General features: G+C 54.2%; 1 protein-coding gene across 5 annotated transcripts in view; it reads right to left on the reverse strand.

The window, feature by feature from the left end:
- Window positions 1-20,098, reverse strand: part of LDLRAD4 (low density lipoprotein receptor class A domain containing 4) — a 428,295-nt gene extending 408,197 nt beyond the window's left edge. Inside the window, exon 1 of one of the 5 annotated variants that reach the window (XM_017951482.3) lies at window positions 20,006-20,098. The gene's annotated coding sequence lies outside the window, so the exon portion shown is untranslated. Of the gene's footprint in view, window positions 1-19,104; window positions 19,391-19,818; window positions 19,890-20,005 lie in introns of those variants that run through there. The other 4 variants (XM_017951490.3, XM_017951496.3, XM_017951480.3 and 1 more) reach the window with 4 other exon arrangements.
- Window positions 20,099-23,785: the final 3,687 nt, after the last annotated feature.

Here is a 23,785-nt window from a genome sequence, read left to right on the forward strand (position 1 = left end):
TTGACCTTCGTTCCGGTTACGTATTGCTACTACTTAGAATGTGGGGTTTTTTTTCCCAGGTTTTTCTCCTTCTTCCACACTTGGTTTTCACAATCCTTGTGGATTTCAAATCCAAGGCAACAAAACTAATACCAGAATAAAAGCACAGTCAGATGCCTGGAGGGTGAGTCAGACTTCCAGGTAGCTGTCGGACATTTAGTCTTCTTTGAAAAGCTGGAAGAGAGATTCACAGACCGTAATTTTCTCTACTTTGAACTCTTCCTGATCCCAAAACAGAGCTGCTACGAATCAAAGTTATGATAGAGACATCTTGTCTAAAGAGAAAGCATCTACAGATGAGGAATCTAATAAGCTTTTAACAATCTGATGGTTTTTGGTTTTTGAATGGGTTTTGCTCTTGTTGCCCAGAGCTGGAGTGCAGTGGCACAGTCTCGGCTCACTGCGGCCTCCGCCTCCTGGGTTTAGCGATTCTCCTGCCTCAGCCTCCCAGCAGCTGGGATTACAGGCATGCCTGCGCCCAGCCCAGGTTTCATATTTTATTTTGAGTAGAGGTTTCTCCCATGTTGGTCAAAAGCCAGTCTCGAACTCCGACCTCAGAAGTGATCCGCTTGCCTTGGCCTCCCAAAGTGCTGGTATGACAGGCATAAGCCGCCGTGCCCGGCCTAATCGGATGTTTTTACAGCTTGGCAAATTGGTTTCTAAGCAAATAAATAACTAATTTATCCAAATATGTAGCCAGCAAGTTAAGTTTGGGAGGAGAGAAGGGAAGGGCAAAAGTTGGTCTGAAAAACAATCGCTTCCCCTGGTTTCCAGTAGGTAGTTTACTTAGCGGAAAACAATCAGAAACAAAGAAAGAATGTAAGAGTGAAGTAGCAGATCCATGGGGTGGGGGTGGGGTGGAGTTGGGTGGGTGGAGGTGGGGGGGTGGGGGGGGGCGGGGCTCACGGAAGGAAGGAGCATCCCTCTCACTGCTGCTCATAATTCAGCCTTTCTGCAGGACTTTGTTTGCACCGAGGCCTGTCCTGACCCATGGGCCCCAGGCAGGGGCGGCCTGCACCCACCCGACACCCCACCCACCCAGGCCCGAGATGGCCTCGCACCCACACCTTCCCCACAGGCAAGGCAGCCTCGCCACCTACCCGGCACTGGCACCCACAGGGCCCGAGGCTGACCTGCATGCCACACCGGCACCCACCCAGATGGGGCGGCCTGCTTTGCCGCCGGCACTGGCGCCCACCCGAGGCCGAGGGGCCGCCGCACCCACACCCGGCTGGCCACCCACCCAGGCGAGGCAGAGCTCGCCACCCCGGCACCACAGATGAGGCAGGCCGCCGCCCGGCAAGCCCACCCAGACGAGGCGGCCTCATGCCGCCTTTGCCACCAGGCGGGGCTGACGCCGCACCTACGGCGCTGGCACCCACCCAGACGAACTGACCTCGCACCCACACCCGCCTGCCAGCCGGGGCGGTATAAGCGCCTGCACGGCGCGGCGCCCACCCAGACGAGGGCCTGACCTCGCGCCCCTTTCGACTGGCGCCCGCGAGTGAGGGCTTATTTCGCACCTACCGGCGCAATCCTCACCCACCAGGCGGTGACCTCGCCTCACCGACACCCACCCAGGCGGGATGGCCTCGCTGCTTTTACCAGGCCGGGCGACTCGTGCCACCAGCCCGCAGGCCAGGGCGATACTCGCGCACCCGCCTACAAACCGAGATAGCCTCCGCACCACCAGCACTAGCACCAGGCAAGATAGCCTCGCCACCCACCCGACACCACAAAGACAGAAGACGGCCACCTCGCTTTACCGGGCACTGGCACCACCCAGACAAGATGGCCCTCGCACCCACACCAGCCTGCACAGGCAGAGGCAGGCCTCGCCTGCCACAGCCACCAGGCGGGGGCAGGCCCTGCACCCTCACCCGGCACCACCCAGGCGAGGATGGCCTCAGCACCTGCACCAGGCAGCCCACTTGGGGCAGGATGGCCTCATACCTACACCCAGCACCACAGGCAGACTGACCTCGCCACCCACCGGCCACTGGCACCCACCCAGCAGGCAGGGCCATTCTCGCGCCCCAGGCACCCACCCGAATGAGGACAGGCTGGCACACCCGGCACCACACCCAGGCCAGGTGACCTGCGCTTACACCCAGCACCACTGGGCAGGATGGCCTCGCCCCACCCTACACCCGACGCCCTGCAGGCCTGCACCCACCCCGGCACCCACCCAGGCCAGGGGGCCAGGCCCTGCACCTGCACCAGTGGCACCCCAGGCCGAGGCGGCCTTGCACCGGCACCCGCGAGGCCAGGGGAGCGGCCTCGCACCCACACCCGGCACTGGCACCCCACCCAGGCGAGATGGCCTCGCACCCCACACCCGGCACCACCCAGGCCAGGGGGCGACCCTCGCCCCGCCCACCCGACACCACCAGGCCGAGGCGGCCTGGCACCCACCCGGCACTGCCACCAGCAGGTCTTTCACACCGGCACCACCCAGGCCGGGGCTGACCTGCCCACACCCGGCACTGGCACCCGGGCCCGAGGATGGCCTCGCACACCCAGCGCCACCCAGGCGGGCGGTGCCCACACCCGAGCCACCCAGGCCGGGGGCGGCCTCGCGCCTGCGGCACCACCCAGGCGGGGATGGCCTCGCTGCCACCCGGCCACCAGGCGGATGGCCTGCCCAACACCACAGGCAGGCATTTCACGCACCACAAACAGCCACCCCCAGCCACCGTGGTGACCTCCTGGCACCACCCAGACAGAGCGAGCTGCCTGGCTTCCACAAACCGAGGCAGCCTCACCAGCACCCTGGCAAAGGCAGCCGCACCCCAGGCACCCAGGCAAAGGCAATGCCGGCCACCCGGGCCAGGGCCGGCCTGCACCCAGCGCCACGGGCCAGGGATGGCGCGCCTGCACCGGCCCGCGGGCCGGGGCCGATGCCGGCCACCCAGGCCAGTGCCGCACCCACGCCCGACTTGGCTTGCCAGGATGAGGACTGCGCCCGCAGACTTACTTGGGCCGGGCGGCCTGCGCGCGCACACCGGCACCACCCGGGCGGGCGGCCACCGCGCACCCGGCGCACTGGCACCCGGGCGGGGATGGCCTGCGCCCACGCCGGGCACCCACCCGGGCGGGGCGTGCCGCCCCACACCGGCTGGCACCCACCCGGAGGCGGTGCCAGCAGGCGCCACCCAGGCCGAGGTGGCCTGCGGCGCCCTGCTTCCTGGGAGGTGACAGAAGGGGAAGGTAGTCACGAGTCTGTGGACCTGCCCTCTGTCCTCCCTGGCCAGGAATTGTCTGCTCCACAAGTCCATCTATTTTATTCCAACAAACAGTCCTGGCAGCCCGATGCCGAGGGCCAGGACAGGGGACTCGAATGATTATCTACCTCCTGGAGCCTCCTAGCCAGCCAGGCCCGTGCAAGACACACCGGACCCAGGGGAAGCCTCGAAGCCGCCAGGGGACCAACGTGCACACAGGGGGTGCACAGGTGGGAGCAGCCACAGGAGGCGGCGGAGGTCTTGCGGGTGAAAACCTCAGCAGGAGGGAGGCCGGCGTGGGGGCATATCAAGGGACTGAGGATCACAGGGTCACTTTCGCTGCTGCATTCGAGACCAGGTGCAGTTGGGGAGGTGGCAGTCAAAGACCCTGCAAGCAAGTCAAGGACCTACAGCGCTGCTGTAGTGGCGACGAGTGGCGGTCAGGTGGGATGAACACTGAAGGCAGAAAAACGGGTTTCAAACATGGACTGGAGCTATGGGAAAAGGTAATAGAAAAGAAGCATCTGAGATGTGAATCCGCGGCCCCTAAGGATGCTGTTGTTGAAGCCGGAACTGGCGGCTGAAACCCAGACACACAAGGATGCTGGTGACCGGAACCGGACTGAGATGTGTGGCCCATGGGCTCCCGGGCACACACTGGGATGCTGGTGAGCCGGAGCGGAGGACCCCGAAGATGTGTGGCCTGAACTGAACTGAACAAGGATTGCTGGGCGAGGCAGGACACAGTGTGTGGCCTGAACCTTGTGGGCAGACAAAGGATGCTGGAGGATGACGGAGCAGGGAATGTGGCCTGGAGGCGGAGGCACACAAGGATGCCTGGTGATCCCGGAGCAGGGCTGAGTGCTTGGGCACGAACCCCGGGCAGACAAGGATGATGCTGGTGACGAGCGGAGACACAAGTGCAGCTGAACTTGGGAGGCTTTGGGTGCTGGCAGGTAGAGCAGGACTAGGGCTCTTGTGAAGCACAGGCTACAGTGTTTCAGATGCTGGTGACTGGAATGGGACAGTGAGGGAGTGACAGGGCTCGGGAGCTGAGGGCCAGGGAGGAGCAGGGGGAGTAAGAGTTCAGTCTTAGACATGCTAGCTTGGAGGTGCCCATGAGTAGAGACGCCTGGCAGGCAGGCAGGTGTAGAAGCCTGGGGTCTGGAGTTCGGGCCGAGGTCCTCAGTGGAAATACACAATCAGTCTCAATAGTTGCGACAGAACTCTGCCTCTAAGCTCTCCAGCTGTGAGTACAAGGTTCTGGGCTCAGAAACCGCTCTCCACGGACAGCTAAGGGAGAGACCCCGTTCCTCTGGCCTCCGAAGCTGGCCACACCTTACCAGCAGGTTCTGCGCTGAGGCTGCATCAGCCGGGAGGGAGGGGAAAATACTCAAAGAATCTTCGCTTAGAGAAGGTTTCCATAGAACAGCACCAGAGACAGTGACAAACCGGTCACAGGACGGAGAACATTTCCAGTAAGAGGGTGCCGGCTTCCTTGGCGCCCTTCCAAACACAGTTCTCCCGCCCCTTACTGGGCTCTGAGCAGTGGGCCCCTCTGCCAACCTGAGAACAAGCCAGAGGGTCCCCTGATGCCACCTCTCAACAGTCGGCAAGCCAATGCATTTGCTCCATCGCAGCAGCACTACCTCATCCAGCAGCAGAGAACATATCCCAATGGCACGGCATTGGCCTTCTTAGCAGCCAGTGACCCGTGTCTAAGCAGACGCAAGAGCACCCCACCCGCTCATGTCCTTCAGGGCAGGCGCCCGCAACAGAGGTGAAGCCACTGGCGGCAAGTTCTGCCCCAACACACTGTGTGTGGTAACAAGCAGGCCCTCTGCCATCATCTGGAGCCCTCACTGATCCCACAACTAACTACCAGGGGAGATGAGAAAGCGCTTCACCTGCCACCTCATCACTGGAACAATGAGCTGGAGCCTTGGTCATGGGGACGCTGGCTCCTGTTCCCTTCAGGGAACCAGGAGGACCACACCAGGGAGAGCCAGCAGCCGTGGCAGCCCTCTGTGTCCACCGTCAGCTTCGGGTCCAGAGCTGAGTTCGGACAGGCGTCCCAGCCGGCACGCGCCTCTCCCACACGCAGCTTCCAGGGAGCGTGGCTGGAGGCGGCGCTTCCCCGGCTGTGGAGGAGAGAGCGGGAAGCTGCGAAGCCAGTGTGAACGGCACACACGGCTTCCACTTGGAACGCAAGCAGGGGATCAGAGGACTTGGCAGCCAGAGCGGAAGAGTCAGAGCCGCAGACGACAGTGACTAGCTGAGCTGGGGAAAGATGCGGCAGCAAGAGGTGACACAGAGGCTTGTGGAGCCCAGCGGCGGCCGGGAGCAAGGGCCACAGCACGGGGCAGCGGGAGCCGCCCACCGGACAAGGCCAGGGGGCAAGGATGGTGATGTTGTTGAAAGGGGAGAAATGGAACTGAAGTCACCTCACATCCACAGCCAAACAAATTGTACCAGGACAGAAGCGCAAACCGTGCCAGGCAAAAAGGGGCACAGGCCGCAGACAGAGGCGGGAGGTGAATGGGACAGACACGAGAGGGGCCACACTGGTGGACCCACCCCACTGCTGGCACCGGGCCGAGTCTCTGCACTGCTCAGGACCTAGGACACACTGCTAAGTCCCACAAGAGCGCCCAGAAGATGCTCCTCTGAGAGGGAGGAGATGAGAGCAGGCCCCTGCAGTGGCCCAGCCTGCGCCGTACTCAGGCCACACCCCATCCTGCACGGCCCACCAGGAGATGGCTTCCGGGGTTGCACCTTCAGCCCCCTTGATGTAACTATGTGTATCTTTGAATTCAGTTCCTAGTGCTACACCCCTGACCTCCCAAAATGACATCGACTGGGTGGGTGCCTGCCCAGCCACCAAGCTGCCATCCCTGGGACCAGTGTCCTTCAGAAAACAGCCCGCTATGTGGCTGGGACAACCAGTGGGCATCACTTTCCAATTAGGTTTCACACATCAAAATAACAAACTCTGACCTGAATTCCCCATTCAGCTAATAGCCACATTAGAGAAGAAGAAACAAATCCATTAATTACACTTCTATGTACATTTCATTAATTATTTGTTCCTTAAAGCCAAGGAACATGAAATTAGATGTTGTCTGTGAAAGCTTTAAATAGTTACACGTTTTGCAAATAGAAGGCAGATTATTCCCATGCGAAAGTGATCAACCTGGCTTCCTGGCGTGAACTGCATGGAGTATGAAATTTAAGCATTTTGTGAAACGTAAACAAATATCAACTATTAAAGCACTGTGGTTGAGACAGAGCTCCCCGCTGCAAACAACTGGATATGAAATCCAGGTAGGTGTTCTAACGGGCTTGTTTTTCTTTACCATTCGTGGCTGGTTGATTTGGGTTTCGACAAAGACGGGAAGAAACACTCCACACCAGGACCAGACTCACACTCCCTCGCGCAGGGCTGCAGTCCGGGGGAATGGTGACCCAAAGGGCAAAGGCCACCCGACACGCTCACCAAGCGCAGTGCCCCACGCCCGGCTCACTCGCGCTCCCAGCCTCTGGCCTTTCTGCGTATGCCCACCTTTCACACAAGCCATGTGTCCACTGCCATTTCTTCTCAAGCAAAACCTGTCCAGACCCCTCTTGCCCTTCTCCCTCCCACTTCCTCCCGCAGCACCTGCCTTTTGCCTCACCCACAGACATCCACATGCCTCTGAACTTGAAGATGACGCTGCCCGTGGCGTGCATTCCACGCAGGCAGGGAAGGAACCTTCACTCACCCCTGCAGCCCCGCAGCACCTGGACGTCCGGAATGAGCTTCACCAAATGACAAGTCTCCATTCTTATAAATGCATGTGGGCCCTAAAAGGGTGCGCCCCTGCTCCGAGCATGGATAAATAATCTCACCCTCCTAAGGAAGATTTCTCCCACAAATAAAGCAGTCCTATCAACCTTTCTGATCACTCAACTGGTGTATCCAACCCCTCCCCGACCTATGTCAGGATTCGCCCTCGAGGGTTCAGATAGGACGGACCAGGAAGAGGAGCCTAGGAGAGTCAGGGTGTCAAAGGTGCAGATACGGTCCGTGGATTTTGGGTTAACGACAACTAAAAGCTACAAAAGTAATTTAGAGTCTGAGTTTGAAATTTCAGGCATTGTAAGCAGTAGCATCTACCCATGACACCCGCAGACACCCTCTCACCTCTTCCCCCACCTGCAGCCATGCATGGCCTGCCCTGCCTTCCCCCGTCTTAACACACATTCCCACTGCCCACCTGTGGGCCCCCAATTTTCTGAAGCATATACTCCTACAAGCAAAAATGTCTAAGCACACAGGTCATGTACATTTATTTATAAATTATAAATTATATACATATGCTATGGTAATAGTACATTGTACACAAAATATACAAAGTTTGAAACAATAAAGTAAAAATAAGTATGTGTGCTCTAGTACTTTTTCGCTGCAACCCACTGACCTAGAACACTCTTTCCCTGTTGGTCCACCTAAAAAAAAAAAAAAAAAAAAAAAACTGTTCTTACACTAAGTCTCAGCCCAAGGTCTACGTCTCAGTCCAGCCATGCTGCTATAACGAAATACCTTCAATGGCGTCATTTAGAAACAGCAGAAATGTGCTGCTCCCCGTTCTGGTGGCTGGGACGTCCAAGATCAAGGTGCCGGCAGATCCGGTGTGTGGTGAGGGCCCATTCCTCACAGATGGCGCCTTCTGTGAGTCCTCGCGTGGTGGCAGGGGTGAAGAAGCTCCTCCGGCCTCTGTTATAAAGGCACTAATCCCACACATGAGGGAGGAGCCTCGTGACCTAATCCCCTCCTAGAGGCCCCACCGCTCAATACTAGCACAGTGGAGTTATATTTCAACTGAGGAGTTTCGGGGACACACAGACATTCAGACGACAGCATTTGGCCTCCTCCATGAAGTCTCCATTGATTGACCAAAGCACACTGAGCCCTCAGGAAGTCAGGAGACAGCAGATCTACTCACATCTTCCTCTGTCTCCCTGGTGCGATCATTAGCCCTGTGTGGCAACCGTGGGCACACCTGTCTTCCACCGGTTTGGGGACAGAGCCATGTCTTTATCTAGTGCCTGGTGCGTGGATCCTGAGTGCTCCATAAAAATGCACAGAGGAGGAAAGAGTAGGAGAAGGAAGGGAGGGAGCGAAGGAGGCGTCAGAGCCACCACCTCTGGGCCTGGGGGCCTCACTCTCCTCCACATCTAAAGCCTTTCTTGAAAATCTGCTTAGTTCAAGACGTGATTGTAAAACCACTCGTACTTGCTAATTGCTTCCGCCACACACATTCTATCTTCTCCTTGGTCTCTATGTCCCCAAAAGGTGGGAACTGGGTCTCTGACTGTGCCAGCGCAGGGCAGAAGTCTCACGAGTACGCACGTGGCTCACGAGATGCCTTTTACTGAGACTCACTGTGGCAGCTGGCCTGTCCCACCTCATCTGCATACATATGATCTTCTCTAATCCTCTCAAAAACCTACGAGGTGGGCAAACAGCTATTTCAGAGAAGGGTGAACTGAGACCTAGAGTCAGTGACCTTCCCCAGGTTGCACGGCCTCCGAGGGGCCCGACAGCACAGGGGCCCAGGAGGGACGGCTAGAAGGATGACTGGGCAACTGCCCATGGCCATGGCAAGCCCTCAGGAAGCCAGGACACAGCGCGTTTACCCGAATTCTCCCAAGCACACGGCGGGTGATGCAGTCCTCCCGTGGCGGCTGACACACAGGCCGGCACTTCAGCCTGGACGCTGCCTCCTCGGTGGGTCCAATGGGAACAGCTTCCTCCACGCAGATGGCAGAACAGAAGCCATTCCCTCAGACACACAAATGCGCCCGGGCTACAAAACTCCAACAGACAAACAATGTTACAGCAACCAAAGGGCGAGGATTCACATGAGAGGGTAATGCCCCAAGAGCCCCATCAGATAACAACTGCTCTGCTTCATTTAAAGTTCAACTTTATCAGAAAACAAACGTCAAGATTTTTCTGGACTAAACTTACTACATATAGCTATTTGTAACTGTACATAGACAACATTTATTTATTATTTTTACATTACTCTTCAGATGAAAGACTGCAAGATCCCGGGACCTCTAGTCTAGAAGTAAACAATCTTGAATGTCATATTCAAACACCAATAGGAGGAAAGCTAAGTGTTTTAGAGGCACAATTTTAAAAAATTTTTTTTGTAGAGATAGGGTCTTACTATGCTACCCAGGCTGGTCTCAAACTGCAGCCTTGTGCCGGGCCTAGGGTTCAAGATTTATCTTAATAGCCAAAGTAGCAGAAAAACAAATGTTCAACCAAGCCAACCAACTGCCGACATTTCCCCGAGTCCTGCACACATCGTGTCCAGAAGGCCCCTGTCCCCACCAGGAAAGCAGGGACTGTGTTGCAGGAGCAAGCCAGACAGCAAGGTCAAATCAGACAGAAATCAGTCAGCTCTGCACGCCTCAGCCAGTAACAAACACAAGAACACAGGTGGATCTGTCAGGCACCCAAAGCCCCCTGGATCAATGGCAAGCACCGTCCCAGTGACATCAGAGCCACCACACCTCACGGGGGAAAATGGGGAACCGTCAAGGACGACAGCAGAGGCGTGCTCCCCCAAAGACACTGAGGGACCCCACTGGCCAGACCACTGGAGGACTGCCACCCCATTAGCAGCCCTCGGCACACTCCATCTCCACTCCGCAGGCCTCATCCCATCTCCAGCCTTTTGGAATCCATCTCCAAGGTCTTGGCACTGCCACAGGTGAGGGCAGGTGTGCACCCGGGACAGAGTGTGGTGCTGATGACAGGCCAGGCGGAGCTGAGAAGGACCCAGTCTGCAGTCTCAGCCCAGGGAGATGGGGCACGGCATCGCCAGCTGAGCTTCTGCCACCTGCACCTGCAGTGCCCAGGCTCACACACCTAGGCACCTCCTTGAAAGCTTTGGCACAGAACACAAAAACTGTGCTATGTTCAGGCTCTGTGTCCCCACCCAAATCTCACCTTGAATTGTAATCCAAATTGTAATCCCCACGTGTTGGGGGAGGGACCTCATGGGAAGGGAACAGATCATGAGAGCGGCTCCCCCGTGCTGTTCTCACGATAGTGAGTTCTTGCGAGAGCTGATGGTTTTATCAGGGGCTTTTCCTTCCTTCGCTCTGCCCTTCTCTCTCCTGCTGCCAAGTGAAGCAGGACAAGTTTGCTTCCGCTTCCGCCATGACTGTAAGTTTCCCAAGGCCTCCCCAGCCATGTGGAACTGTGAGTCAATTAAACCTCTTTCCTTTACAAATTACCCCGCCTCGGGTATTTCTTCATAGCAGCATGAGAACGGACTAATACATGTGCCCACCAGGCCCTGTGGGGCCCACTCACCGTCCACCAGTCAACGCCGGGGGAGGTACATCCCCAGCACACAAGAGAGCAGGTGAGCGCCTTGCATAGTACATGGGGGTCTCCCCACCTGATACGCTCAGGTGCCTGTGAACTAAACCACACTGATCATGACCAGGCCTAGACAAAGTGGTGCCATGCTGCTCCCTCCAGCACGGTAGGCACCCTCCAGTCCAGCCGTTTCCAACCCCTCAATGAAAGACTGTCTTTAATTAGTTCATCACCACCTAGTAAAGTGATTTTCCATCTCTCTCAAGCTTTACGAGCAACAGCTTAGGAGGTCAGGCACTGTTCAGTCGTTGCAACTCTGGAAGGGCTGATGCCTTGGAGGAAAGCAGATCAGCACATTTGCAGAGGAAGTGCAGGTCCTCCACAGATGACACAAGCACGGAGTATGGAGGATCATGAATTTTCTGTCTGCGTCCTTAGGGGCAAGACTAGCAAAGAGCGTGAGGTCCAATAGGGGTCATTTGAAATGAAGAGAAGCGACTGAACAAGATAGGGTGGGGCTATCCAAACAGCCAGGTGCTGACTCCACCCTCTCCTGGCCCTCATTCTCCATTGCGAGTTCAAGGCTACCCCTAAAGAGGGAGGATGAGGAGGATGGGGGAAGACCAAGAGCAGTCTATACCCATCATATCCTGTAATTTGCTTAAAAGACACATTATTAGAATGTTTACTGCCCTGAACCTACCTGAGTAGAATTTGATTCTACTTTTACTTAACTTGAATTTTAAAAAGCACAAAGGTCTTACCCCACCTACTGAGATCATCCACTGACATTACGATGTTTGGCCTTAACAAAATTCTAGCAAACAGCAAAACTCTTTTCATCGATGACCCAGATGATACAAAGTCAGATTTTCAAAATAAAAAGATAGGAAAGAAAATTTAAACATCATATCGTTAGGAAGAAAATTTAAATATCATATCATTTACTGCCAAATTTGCAAAGCTTTTTTAAATAATACTCGGCATTGACAAGGGTTCAGTCACCCTCTTGTCTGTAGGAATGTAAGTTGCCTCTCCCATTCTGAAAGCCCCATCTGGCAATATTTTTGGAGGACCCTTAAGAGTCTTATACCCCCTAATTTCCTTTTTAAGAATCTACCCAAACAATTAAAAAAAAAAAAGTTCAGGCCAAGCACAGTGGCTGACGCCTATAATCCCAGCACCCTGGGAGGCCAAAGCGGGAAGATTGCTTCAGCCCAGGAGTTTGAGACCAGCCTGGGCAACATGGTGAAACCCGGGCTCTACCAAAAAAAAAAAAAAAAAAGCAGGCGTGGCAGCATCTGTAGTCCCAGCTACTTAGCAGGCTGAGGGGAGAGGATGCCACAAGCCTGGGAAACAGCAGTTGCAATGAGCCAAGATCACACCACTGCACTCCAGCCTGGACAACAGAGCAAGACTCCATCTCCATTTTTTTAAATTATAAAGTTACATAATACATTTCTAAAAAAAAAATGTTTAAAGAAGTTCAATGCAATCGTATTTGTAACAGAAAACTGGTAACAGCCTCGATGTCCTAAAACTGGTTTTAAAAAAATAACAATATAACCATAGAACGGAATATTATACAGTCCAGAAGTGGGATTTTGGAGAATATTTAAATCACATGAAAAACGTTCACGAAAGAATGCTAAGCTTCTTAAAAAGTACATAAATTACTTTCTAATTAATCAATGAACCTGGAATCTACTAACCTACTAATCATCTCTAGCAGTGACATCATAGAAAATTTCAGGGATTTTTATTTTCTTCCTTCTTTCCCTATTTCCTAATTCTCTTCAGTACACACGTAATCAGGAAAAGACGACGTTATTTGTCCCACAGATACCTCCAGGAGCAGCTACCCCAAGACAGGCCTCGCATCTTGGGTCCTGACAATGTGTTGCTGCTGAGAGCTACGGACCGAGCAGACAGGGCCCGGACCAGGACAGTCTCTCTAGAGGTCTTCACCTCCTCAACCGTAACTTAACCAGCCCCACGCCAGGCTAGCCTGCAGATCAAACGCCACGAAGGCTTAGAAATGCCCTGCGACATGTGGGACGCTCAGCAGTATCTACACAGGGGTCAGCATCCATGCCAGCGGCTGGGGGTGGCTCCAGGGCTGGGAGGGACACCCTTTCCTGCCTGTGACTGGGGACCAGTCTGCAAAGAGCTGACTGTCCTGCTAGACTCATGATATGTGCATCTCTTGGGTCCTCCCTTTAGGTCCCACAATCTCGAAGATTTAGCTTGTCCAAGGTGGACAACATTTCACAGGATGTACAAGTCAATATGCACGATTCATTTACCTATACCCCATGGAGCAAAACAGAGACTCTTGGCCAGGCGCAGTGGCTCACACCTATAATCCCAGCACTCTGGGAGGCTGAGGCCAGCAGATCCCTTGAGGTAATGAGTGTGAAACCAGCCTGGCCACCATGACGAAGCCCCGTCTCTACTAAAATACAAATAATAGCTAGATGTAGGGGTGCATGCCTGTAATCCCAGCTACTCGATTTAGGAGGCACAAGAATCGCTTGAACGTGGGAGGCAGAGGTTGCAATGAGCTGAGATGGATTGCACCACTGTACTCCAGCCTGGGTAATAAAGGGAGACTCTATCTAAGAAAAAAAAAAGAGACTCTTAAAGATGGGATAACTTTTTTTCATTTTTAAAGAAACTGTAGGCCACGTGCGGTGGCTCACATTTGTAATCCCAGCACTTTGGGAGGCCGAGGGGGGCAGATCATGAGGTCAGGAGATCGACACCATCTTGGCTAGTACGGTCAAACCCTGTCTCTACTAAAAATACAAAAAAATTAGCCAGGCGTGGTGTCACACGCGTGTAATCCCAGCTATTCGGGAGGCTGAGGCAGGAGAATGGCATGAACCCAGGAGGCAGAGCTTGCAGTGAGCCGAGATTGTGCCACCGAACTCTAGCCTGGGCAACAGAGTGAGATTCCATCTCAAAAAAAAAAAAAAAAGAAAAAAAAAGAAAAACTATAGCGCTCTTTGTCCTGGGATGAACTGGATCCTCCCAAGTGAAGGGACAGCTGGCAGGGGCATTACCAGCACACACCCCCAGACCCAGGCGGTTAGCTGCTCCCAGGAACCGGGCAGTCACACCCCACCAGGCTACATCAAGAGGTGCCACGGGGAGGCTGACGGAAGCGGTTTTAAGGACCAGTACAGAAGAAATATCTGGCAATACCAACACTCCTACTGATTGCTGCTTTGTCTTTCTCTCAAGGAACTCAAGGGATAAGGTGGGCAGAGACAAAGCTGCCATGGTCCAGTCCTCAAAACTGAGGCTCTTGCCATAGTCAAGACAGGCAGAGAGCAGAGACTGGGGTTAAAACAGGGGAGGGAGTTGGAGAGGGAGGGCCACAGCGGAGAGGCAAGAGGGACGAAACCCTGAACTTGCTGGCTGGATAGAGTCCCAGTGGGACCTGTATGGGGACAAGAAGAGAATGGTACCCTGCCAGCAAGCGGTCCCAGATGAAGAATTCCTGACCCAGGCCCCACCTCATTTAGGTCCCGGAACCTGGAGCCACGCTGCCTAGGCCATTCCACCCTTTATTCACACAGTGGTTGACTCTGGGCAATGTCTTGATGTCTCTGTAACATGGGGATGGCAGGAGGACCCACGTCACAGGCCGCTGTGAGGATTAGATTAGTGAATCAGTGTATGGCAGCCCTCAGAACAGAGCCTGGCACACAGGAGAGGCACAGGAGCACTTGGAGCTGCTGTTATTATCTGCCCACGTGCCCTGGTTAGAGGTCAGGGAGCCCTTCGGAGAGCAGCCTGGCCTCCTACAGCCTCTCCGGCGACCGCCTTCGTTAGCAGAGGCTTTCCAGCGGAAATTCCCGTGCAGCTCTGTGCACAGGTTGCTGGTCCCTGGGGCCACGGACTCTGAGAACAATGCCTGGCTGTGCACTGCCGGCCCAGCCCTCTTCTGGAGAATCCCAGCAGCCAGGCAGGCAGCACACCAGGAAACCACACAACGTGGCAGAAAGCCTGCCCTTTGCAAACCCCAGAGGCAGGAAGTCGAAGCACATCTGCACAAAGTGTCCTCCTGACACCTGGCGTGGAGGATGGCCAGCCAGTGTGAGTGGGAAGGATCTCTTTCTCTCAAGGCCTACCTTCAGGAGATTGTCTAGGTCCTCTTAGGAACAGAGCAGATGAGGACACACACACGCCACTCACACCCACCCGCTTCCCTACCTTAACGCCACTCAGTCGTCCAGTCCCCAAGTCCCATCCACAAAGAGAAGAGCAAATCATCTGGCAGGGGACCCCGGTATGAGGCGGCTTTGTAACATGAGCTGTGTGTCCGCAAACAACTAGGGCAAGACCATTAAGTTCATTACACCTGTCACTCTGCCAGCTGAGCTTCCAAATTGCCCAGATGAAAGTACATTATGCCCAAGGAGTGCCACCCAGGCCCTCCCAGGCCAGTACAGGCTTATCTATCGCAGACAATTTGTTCTCAGTGTCTGCACCTGCAGAAATAACACAACTGTAAACAGCCTGAAACTTGGCTTTGAGATACTTTAGGCCCTGGGCAGCCAAGCACAAAGTTGAGGTCTCCAGGGAAGAAGCTAGGTGCCTGCTTTCCCTGCTCGGAGGAAGAACGGGAGTGTGGACCAGAGGTGGGGCCAGCGCAGGGGAGAAGGCGGAGCAGCCTAGCAAAATAAAGGACACAGAGTTGCTCCTCGGATTCTACTGCCCTGCAGTAGAGCCAAAAATAAAAGCAAGGCACATCCTTCTCATTTCCGAACCGAGGCACAGCATTCTCGGCGGCAGGCAGAGGCCCTCTGCGCAGCTGCCTGCACACCAGGCCCATGAGCGGCGCCCAGCCGGCCGCCGGCTGCAGAGTGCGTTTGCAGTGCAAGCGTGTTGCAGACAGCGGTAATTTATTTATCCCTGTCATGTAACATTAACAATCTGTCTGGAGCTTGGCAAGCACCAACTTGCACTGTCACATAAACTGTCTGACAAACTTAAAGTTTCGTAAATGCTTCTCTTTTTCCAGCAGACAATAAAGCATCCTTTAAAAAAAAAAAAAAAAAAGTTGTCATCTTTTCTGTTCCTTTTCTCTCTTCCTCTTCCAAAAAAAAAAAAAAAAAGGAAGAAAAAGAAAAAAAGGCAACAACAAAAGAACCCATGCAAACAGAAATGATCCCTCAGCAGGACTCTTAACCCTGAACCGCTCGACATTTTTCCGATGCCAAGTAAATGAGTAAATAAATGGATGGGGGGAGTGACGTTGTAGGAGACGGTTGAGAAAGGGGTACAGAGGAAATCTGCAAAACAAAAGTACAGTCATTAAAAATTAATAAAGGGTGTGGACATGCAGACCCCACCCCCGTCTGCTCATGGGGATTGAGCCAGACATTCTGTGTCCTCGTTAAGTGCAGTCTGGCAGGCTGCCGGAGTGTTAGTGGGTTCTGGGAATGCCAATATATTAACCAGAGGACTTTTTGCATACCCTTTAGAGTTTTTATTCTAGAAAAGTCAACCATTTGGCACAGTGCTGCATTATTTTTGTCCGGGAAAGCTCGCAGCTGCCAATCAAAGGAGAAATTATATCTATGTTCTTTGTAATCTCCAAGACCTATCTGGAAAACAAGCTTGGTGGAAAGAAAAGTCTTCACAAAAACAGCTTAGAAGGCCAAAGTACCATTTTTAGTGGGAATTCAAAGAAAAGCAATCCATTCTTAAATCACACGGATATGTGACAACACAGACATCATTTTCAATTCCTCCTGTGATGGAAAAAAAAAAACGACATTACCTGGAAATTCAAACCCAGTATTTTCAGAGTAATTAATAGTACAGGTACTAGCTTCAGTCCTTTCCTTGCCTAACAACGAAGCAAACAATGCCCCAAAAAAATCTCTCCCTAAAAAGTGGCAGGTCTTGTGGCCTAAATTTTCAAATAGTAGGCAGAACCTTTGCATTTCTATTTTGAAACTTAAGATTCACCTCCCATGCACACCCATAATATAGGTCAAGATGTAATTCCAGACTAACACAGTTCACGTAGGCAGAACGTCCCTTTGACATCAGAATATAATGGCTTCCAGGAGATTTTTTCTGAGACCTAAAAAAAGGAAGACACAGAGGGAGATACAGAAGGAGACAGAGAGGAAGGAAGAAAGGAAAGAATAATTTTGGACTACACAGCAATTTTGCCGCTATTCACATTTAATATCCATGTGCCCCTACACATTCCGTTAAGTATTTCCAAAATTTTTTCCAGGTTAAAATGGTATGCTCTTCTTCTACAATGTTTTATCACTTCTTGAGTGATAACTTATTTTCCCTTCTCTATTAACTCTTACACAGAAAGAAGGACACATCATAGAGATTGCATAAGCCCAGATTCCAAAGAAAGATGAGAAGAAACATGGCAAGGACTACCAGAAAGATCAGAGCAGTCTACAATTGCAAGGATCCTGCCCGGAGCCCTGAGATGGCTTTGGTTTTGCGTGATGACGTAGAGCAGTCGCCTCCCACGCACCACCACAAGGAGACTTGATGCCGGCTACACGCAAAGAGGTCAGCAGCTCAGGGGTCTGTCTCTGCTGGACCGCCTGCCAGAAACTACCCACAAGGAGCAAAACTGACTCTCCTCTGACCGTGTTTCCCTATCAGACAGGGACGTTACCCTGCAGCAGCCCAGAGGAAAAACAGAGAGCGTCCCAGGAGCTGCGAGGCTGATCTGCCAGGCTGCTAAGTCAACCAAGACTGCAGCACAGTCCCAAACTGGAAACACCTCTGCAGACGGGCCCTTGCTCTCCGCGTGCCAGGCAAGAAAACTATTCTTAGAACACTGTCAGCAGTTGGGGGAAAATAAATATTTGTCTATGTATGTATATACTCCAGTAGGAGTGGGGTGGGGTGGAGGAGTCTCAAATAATGTGCCAACAAATTGGCACAAAATCCCTTAATAAGCAGCTGGCACTGGCTGTGTTCCACTGCAGGGCTGTGGTCTTGCAATCCAAGCCCACGAGAGGATTCAAGAGGCAGCCCTAAAAACCTGCCGGGAAGTCTTTTCCAATGTAAATACAAACCTACACGAACCAGGACCATGGCCAACAGTGGCAAGCCCTTCCAAGGGTAACAGCAGAACGTTAAGAAATTAGAGAGGTCTTTTAAAACAAGGGAGGGAGGTAGCTACAATTCCATTACAGCAAATCCCTTACTGGCATTTACATTCCCAGCCCTAATTCCTAACAGTGTGTTCAACGTCAATAGCAAAACGAAGCTCTTAAAAAGAATTAAGCTTTCAAAGATCATAAGGAAGTTAGCCCCCTGTTTTCAAAAGCACTGCTTAGAAAGGTCCATCAAATAACATTTCAAGGGTTGATGGGAAACCAAGTGTAATTCAATAAATATACATGGGTAATACTCAGATGTCCTCATTTGTCTATGTAATGACTCAGATTTGACACTACGATCCTTGACTGAACACAAAGACTGTATTCCAGAAGAACTGTGCAGAGTACAAAGGCAGAGTTACAGCTGACAATACACTCGAGTTAAAGACGCGAAAAGACAATACTCATATACAGAATTCAGACATGACTTGATGCAATGGCAGTCTCCCTGTGCAGACTTTGCAGAACCTTCTGTCATTCAATACTCAGTCCTGAAGCTCCAGGGCAGATACAGAGAGGAGAATGCCATTCTTGGCTAGCCAAACCGGCAGAAAGGGCCGTTTTTAAAGGCAAGCTTCCCAGCACTAACCCTTCGAGAAGGCACCAACCCCTATACCAGCCACAGAACCCTATTTTTGAGAGTCTGTGCTGCTCACCATCTCTATCCACCTCTACTGCAAATAACTTACTAACACAAGCGCTCAGAACCCACATTCTGTACAGCTACTCTTACCTCACATCCCACAATGCCTAACACATAGTAGGCCCTCAATAAATATGTATTGCAAGGATAATTAACATTTAGAAAGCAGCGCTAGTCCAGGGATGAGAAGATGCCAAAATAATCAGGAAAGAGAAAAAGAGAAGGGAATAGACCAGGACACAGAAGAAAAGAAAAGAAGTAAATCAAAATTATCCAATTCTAGCTAATTAAAAAATTTCGGGGGGAAAATAAAAATCACGCTAGTTCACGTGGCTAGGGGCACACAGCAATCATTGCTGCTCCTGGGCAGAGCTAAGGAGCCCCGCTTGCTTTAAAGAGCTTCTCGCTGCCCTGACTGGCGACGAGGTGTCCCTCCAGGTAGGTGACCCAAGAACACGGTGCCCTCGGATGCGCCTTCTGCCGGGGCCGCCCACCCACCACGCGTCCCTGTCGTCCTGAAAACCTCTGCCTCGTCGGGAAACCCCCTCCTTTTCCAATTAAAAAAAAAAGTTTAAAAACAAGCAAATGCCCTCTCCGCCACGACAGCGATTTAACCCACGCCGAGCCCACTGTCTTCCACCGCGTACTCACAGGGCGCGCCCCCAGGCCCACCGGGCGGCGCACCGGGCAGGGGTCCCAGGAAGCCTCCTGCAGGCTGCGCAGCGCAGACCCCGTCACAAAGGCAAGCGCCGGGCCGGGCTGGGTGCTCGTCGCTTCCTGTTTATTCCACGGTGAGGGGCAGAAAGAAATTCAACGCACGCCTGCTTCCTCCGCGGCTCTGAGACCCAGCCTGAGTGCAACAGCAGCCGCCCGAGACAATCGACTTCCCAGCCAATGCCGGGAGCTCCGGGCGGTCCCGCGACCGACGTCAACGCGCGCGGGGGGACCCGGGGGGACGCCGGGTGAAGCGGGCCCGAGGGGTCGGGGGGCGGGGAGCGCGCGGTGCAGGATGCGGGACTGAGGGGCTGCGGGGCTTGGCCCGCCCCCTCCTTCCCACAAACTCCCCGGCCAGGTCCTGCAGGCTCTTCCCGCTTCCCGCTGACCTCCAGTCCCCGCCCGCCGCGGCGCGCCGAGGCCTAGGGGCTCCGAGACGGTTGGGGCTGCCACCCGCGCGCCCATCCCGGCCTCCGGGCGGTGCAGAATTGAGTCTTGCAACCGCGGGACACCCGCGCCCCAGGGCACCGGGAGACAGAAAACGGGGTGGGGGTCGACGAGGTCCCTCCACTGGCGCAACCCCGCCCGCGGGCCAGCGCCGGACCCCCGCCGTGCCCACGGACAAGCCCACCCGGACGCAGCCTCACAGACCTCGCGCGCCCGGCGCCCGGCTGCTCCCTCCGGCCCCCGCCGACGGCGCAGGCTCGCGGACGTCCAGTTCCCAAAGCGTCCGGTCCCCGAGTCCCCCGCCCCCCTCGGCCGCCCCTCCCTCCGCAGCGCCGCGGTGAACTTGGGCCAGAAACCGCGACCACGGCGGCCACCTCGGGTCCGCACTCACCTGGGCCGCCCCCGGGAGCGGAGGCGGGGACTGCCCGCAGTGCGGCTCCGCGGCCACTGGCCCTGCCGGCCAGGGGAGGGGCGCGGTGCGGGGCGCGGCAGGGGGCGCGCGGCGGGCCGGCGGGGAGCGCGGCGCGCCGGGGTTCTTTAAGAGCTGAGGACCTCACCCCCGGGCCTCCCCCGCGCTCCCCGCCCCGCTTCCACTTTCCCAGGCACCCGCAGCCTGTCTGGCGGCGGCGGCGGCGGAGGCGGAGGCGGCGGCTCCTCCGCGGCTTGCAGGGGATCCCCGGCCGGCCGCGGCGGCGCGAGGAGCGGGCAGGGCCAACGCACTCGCCTGCTAGTCCCGCCGGGCCCGGTCCGCAGCCGCAGCGCGGGGAGACAGGGGACGCGGCGCCGCGGCCGCCGGGGAGGTGTCCCGCCTCCAGTCGCCGGAGGGGGGAGTGTCCCGCCTCCCGCCGCCGCCGTCTGTCTCCAGCCGTGACTGCGCGCCGCGGCTGTGTCTGTCTCCAACTCCTCCAGTCTCTCCTCCTCCTTCCCACTCCGCGGCGGGGACCCGGCGCACGGCCAGGCCGCGGGGGCCCGGGCCGCCGGGCGGGGGCTCGGGGGTCCCCGGCGCACGAGCCACGCCGACCCCTGCTGGGGGCGGGCCCGGAGGCCGGGGGTGGGCGGTGGGGGAGGTGCGCGGCGCGGAGGCCGCGGGACCCCGGGCTGCACTCCCGCCCAGGGCTCGGGCCCGCGTGGCGCGCGCCCACCGCCGGCCGCACGGGGAACTCCAGGTCGAGCGCGGAGTCCGCGGCAGGGGTGCCCGGAGGAGCCGGCTCGCCGCCCGCAGGCCGGGGGCGGTCTCGGGAGGCTGAGGGCGCGTTGGAGCACAGAGTACCTCGCGGACTGCGTGTGCACCACGGGCGCGGGACGTCGGGCAGCCGCCTAGAGATGCGCAGTCGGGCTGCAGGACACTTAGTGGGACGGGTCAGTGCTCGGGGAGTCTGGCGGAGCTTGAGGCGCCTCCGGACCCCACCTGGTCGCCCTCTTAATATCCCGCCCTCTTTAAAGGAAATGGCTCCTACCCAGAAGGTCAGATGGAATCCTCGCGCTGTGACCCTTTCTCCTTGAAGGACCTACATCTGTGAAAACCATTTGAGACTTGACCTCCACCTGAGTGCAGACACGATGCCATTTTGTTCTGAAGTACACGCATTGCCCCCAGCCAACCCTACCATGTTTGATGGGGGATTGGTTACAGCCGGAGTATATGGGCATTTTAACCCAATTTTATTATAGTCAACCAAAATTAGTTCGCCTCTGCCAAAATTAACCCCCCTGCAGACATAGCAAAGCACTCCACTAAGCAGGGGTTTCAGGCTGGGTTGAAGATAGATGCAGCTGATTAAAGGAGTGAACGTTTTCAGCTGTCCCCACACCCCCCCAAAAAAGTTGTCCAGCTCATATTTCCACAATATCAGAGAAATGAATCTTTTGAAACCTACATTTTGTCTAATTTGTCAGTGACTTTTTAGTTAGTGAAATGTTGGCGGAATTCAGCTTCCCTTAAGCCCTCAGCTCTCAGCTGTGATGGCAATTGCCGCGAGCCTTTGATCAGTGCTCACCTGTGATGTAATAACAACTACCATTCATGGAGAGCTCTGTGCTAAGCGCTTTACATGGATTGTCTGAGTCCTCACAATAACTGGGAGCTGTTACTTCTCCATTTTACACATGAGGAAGTGGAGGCTAGAAGGATTTACTAATTTGTCCTCAGACCACAAAGAGATGGTTTTACATCCCTAACTGGCTGCATAGAAAGCTGGGAGCTGAACCAGCATGCCATACTGCCACCTACCTACAGCAGCGCTGGCAGAAGTTCTTCAGCTCAGCCAGCAGACCAGCCGGCATCTGCCCTGTGCCCGGCGCTGAGCCCGCTCCAGCTGGGAAAGCCCAGATCCTGGTCTAATTGAGAAGCTTGTAGCAGGGGAACTTTGAACCTGGCTGCCTGGGTAAACTTTTTAAATGAGCAATAAGCCGATAAGTGCTTCACACAGGTTATCCTAATCTGACAAGCACGTACCTAGTTTATAGTTAATGTCCACAGATGCAAAACTCACGTGCTTTGGGGTTGGAGAAGCTGCTCTTGCCCTCTTCAGGTAGAAAAAGAAATGACTTTTTCCGTCTAAACATCCCATGGACAATGAAGAAGAAAGATTTTTCCAAAACCACAAAACAATGTCTTCTATTTCACTGGCACATAATTTCTCTATGTCTAACTTAACCCCGTTAAATTTAGGCTGAATTTTAAAATCATAATCTCAATTTCTACCGTTTGTGATGAATCTCAATCTCGCATTGCCCTTTCTTATTTTATTTATAAATAGAAACTGCTGCTCTGTATTTCTATTTCTAGAAAATATGGGAGAGACCTGTCCCTGTGTTTTGTTTTCTTTCTTTTTTTTTTTTTTTTTTTTTTTTTTGAGATGGTGTCTCGCTCTGCCGCCCAGGCTGGAGTGCAATGGTGCGACCTCAGCTCACTGCAAGCTCTGCCTCCCAGGTTCACGCCATTCTCCTGCCTCAGCCTCCGGAATAGCTGGGACCACAGGCCCCGCCACCACACCCGGATAATTTTTTTGTATTTTTAGTAGAGACGGAGTTTGACCGTGTTAGCCTGGATGGTCTCGATCTCCTGACCTTGTGATCCGCCCGCCTCGGCCTCCCAAAGTGCTGGGATTACAGGCGTGAGCCACTGCACCTGGCCTGTCCCTGTGTTTTCTACTCAGTCCTCCCTGTATTTGTTTTCCACTTCAGTTATTCCCTCGCACACCAGACACACACACACTCCCTATAGCAGTGGAAGAGTTCGAGGTACTTATATGTATGTTTGCTCTCTGTAAAATGCAGCACAATTCTATACCGGCTTCATCCTGACCATTCGCTCATTCCAAGGGCCCAGATTGAAGCTCAGGAGAGTGGAGACTTCGTTTTGCTCCGTTGGTGGAGAACTCGGACCCCAATACACAGAACCGTGCCTGACACAAGGGGCTCAAAGGGTTTTTTGGAATGAATGGCACCTTAGGATTGGGATAGACGAGTAAACAATATTGAGGTAGATATTACTAAAATTGGGTGGAAATCAACTGAAATTGGTTTCAAAGAGTGGGAGGTGAAAAATATTCTTTTTCACTGTCAATCCCTTGCAGCCTATCTCATGTCAATTATACCCATACTTAGTCCATAGAAGTTTGCTAGTGGGTCATCTAAGGAGACATAGATAGAAAAGGCAAACATGAGCGAATGTTGAGAAAAAGTGAATTTGAGGGCCAAGTGACCTCAAGTTGAATGTGAATCTGAGAATACAATTTTGTTTCTTGGATCTCATGCATAACATTTAGATGAAATTTATCCAAAATGATTCATCCTATTCCTTGTACTCTTTAATTTACATGAGAAATAGAAGGAAATGAGAAAGATAAGTTTCATGTGGGTAATTCTGGTCCTGGAGAAGTGGGAGCCCCGCTCTAGATTCTCAGGACCAGAATCTACGACGAGCAGCAGCCAGACCAAGGGTTCTGTCCCTGAGCCTTGATGACGTCTCCTGCGCGTTTTGCCCCAACACGCAGCATCGCCACACCTCAGCGTCTCTCTGTACACTGGAGGTAATAGTTCCTACTTTGTGGGGTCTTCTGTGACACTGGCCATGTCCCCATCTGCGCACCCATCCCCTCCCTGGGATCCTGTGGCCCCCGCTGCTCCGGGACCCAACCTCGTTCACTTCCTTTGGGATTAGGTTGAA

The sequence above is a fragment of the Papio anubis genome, chromosome 19 (assembly GCF_008728515.1).
Source record: "Papio anubis isolate 15944 chromosome 19, Panubis1.0, whole genome shotgun sequence".
In the NCBI taxonomy this organism is placed as follows: Eukaryota; Metazoa; Chordata; class Mammalia; order Primates; family Cercopithecidae; genus Papio; species Papio anubis.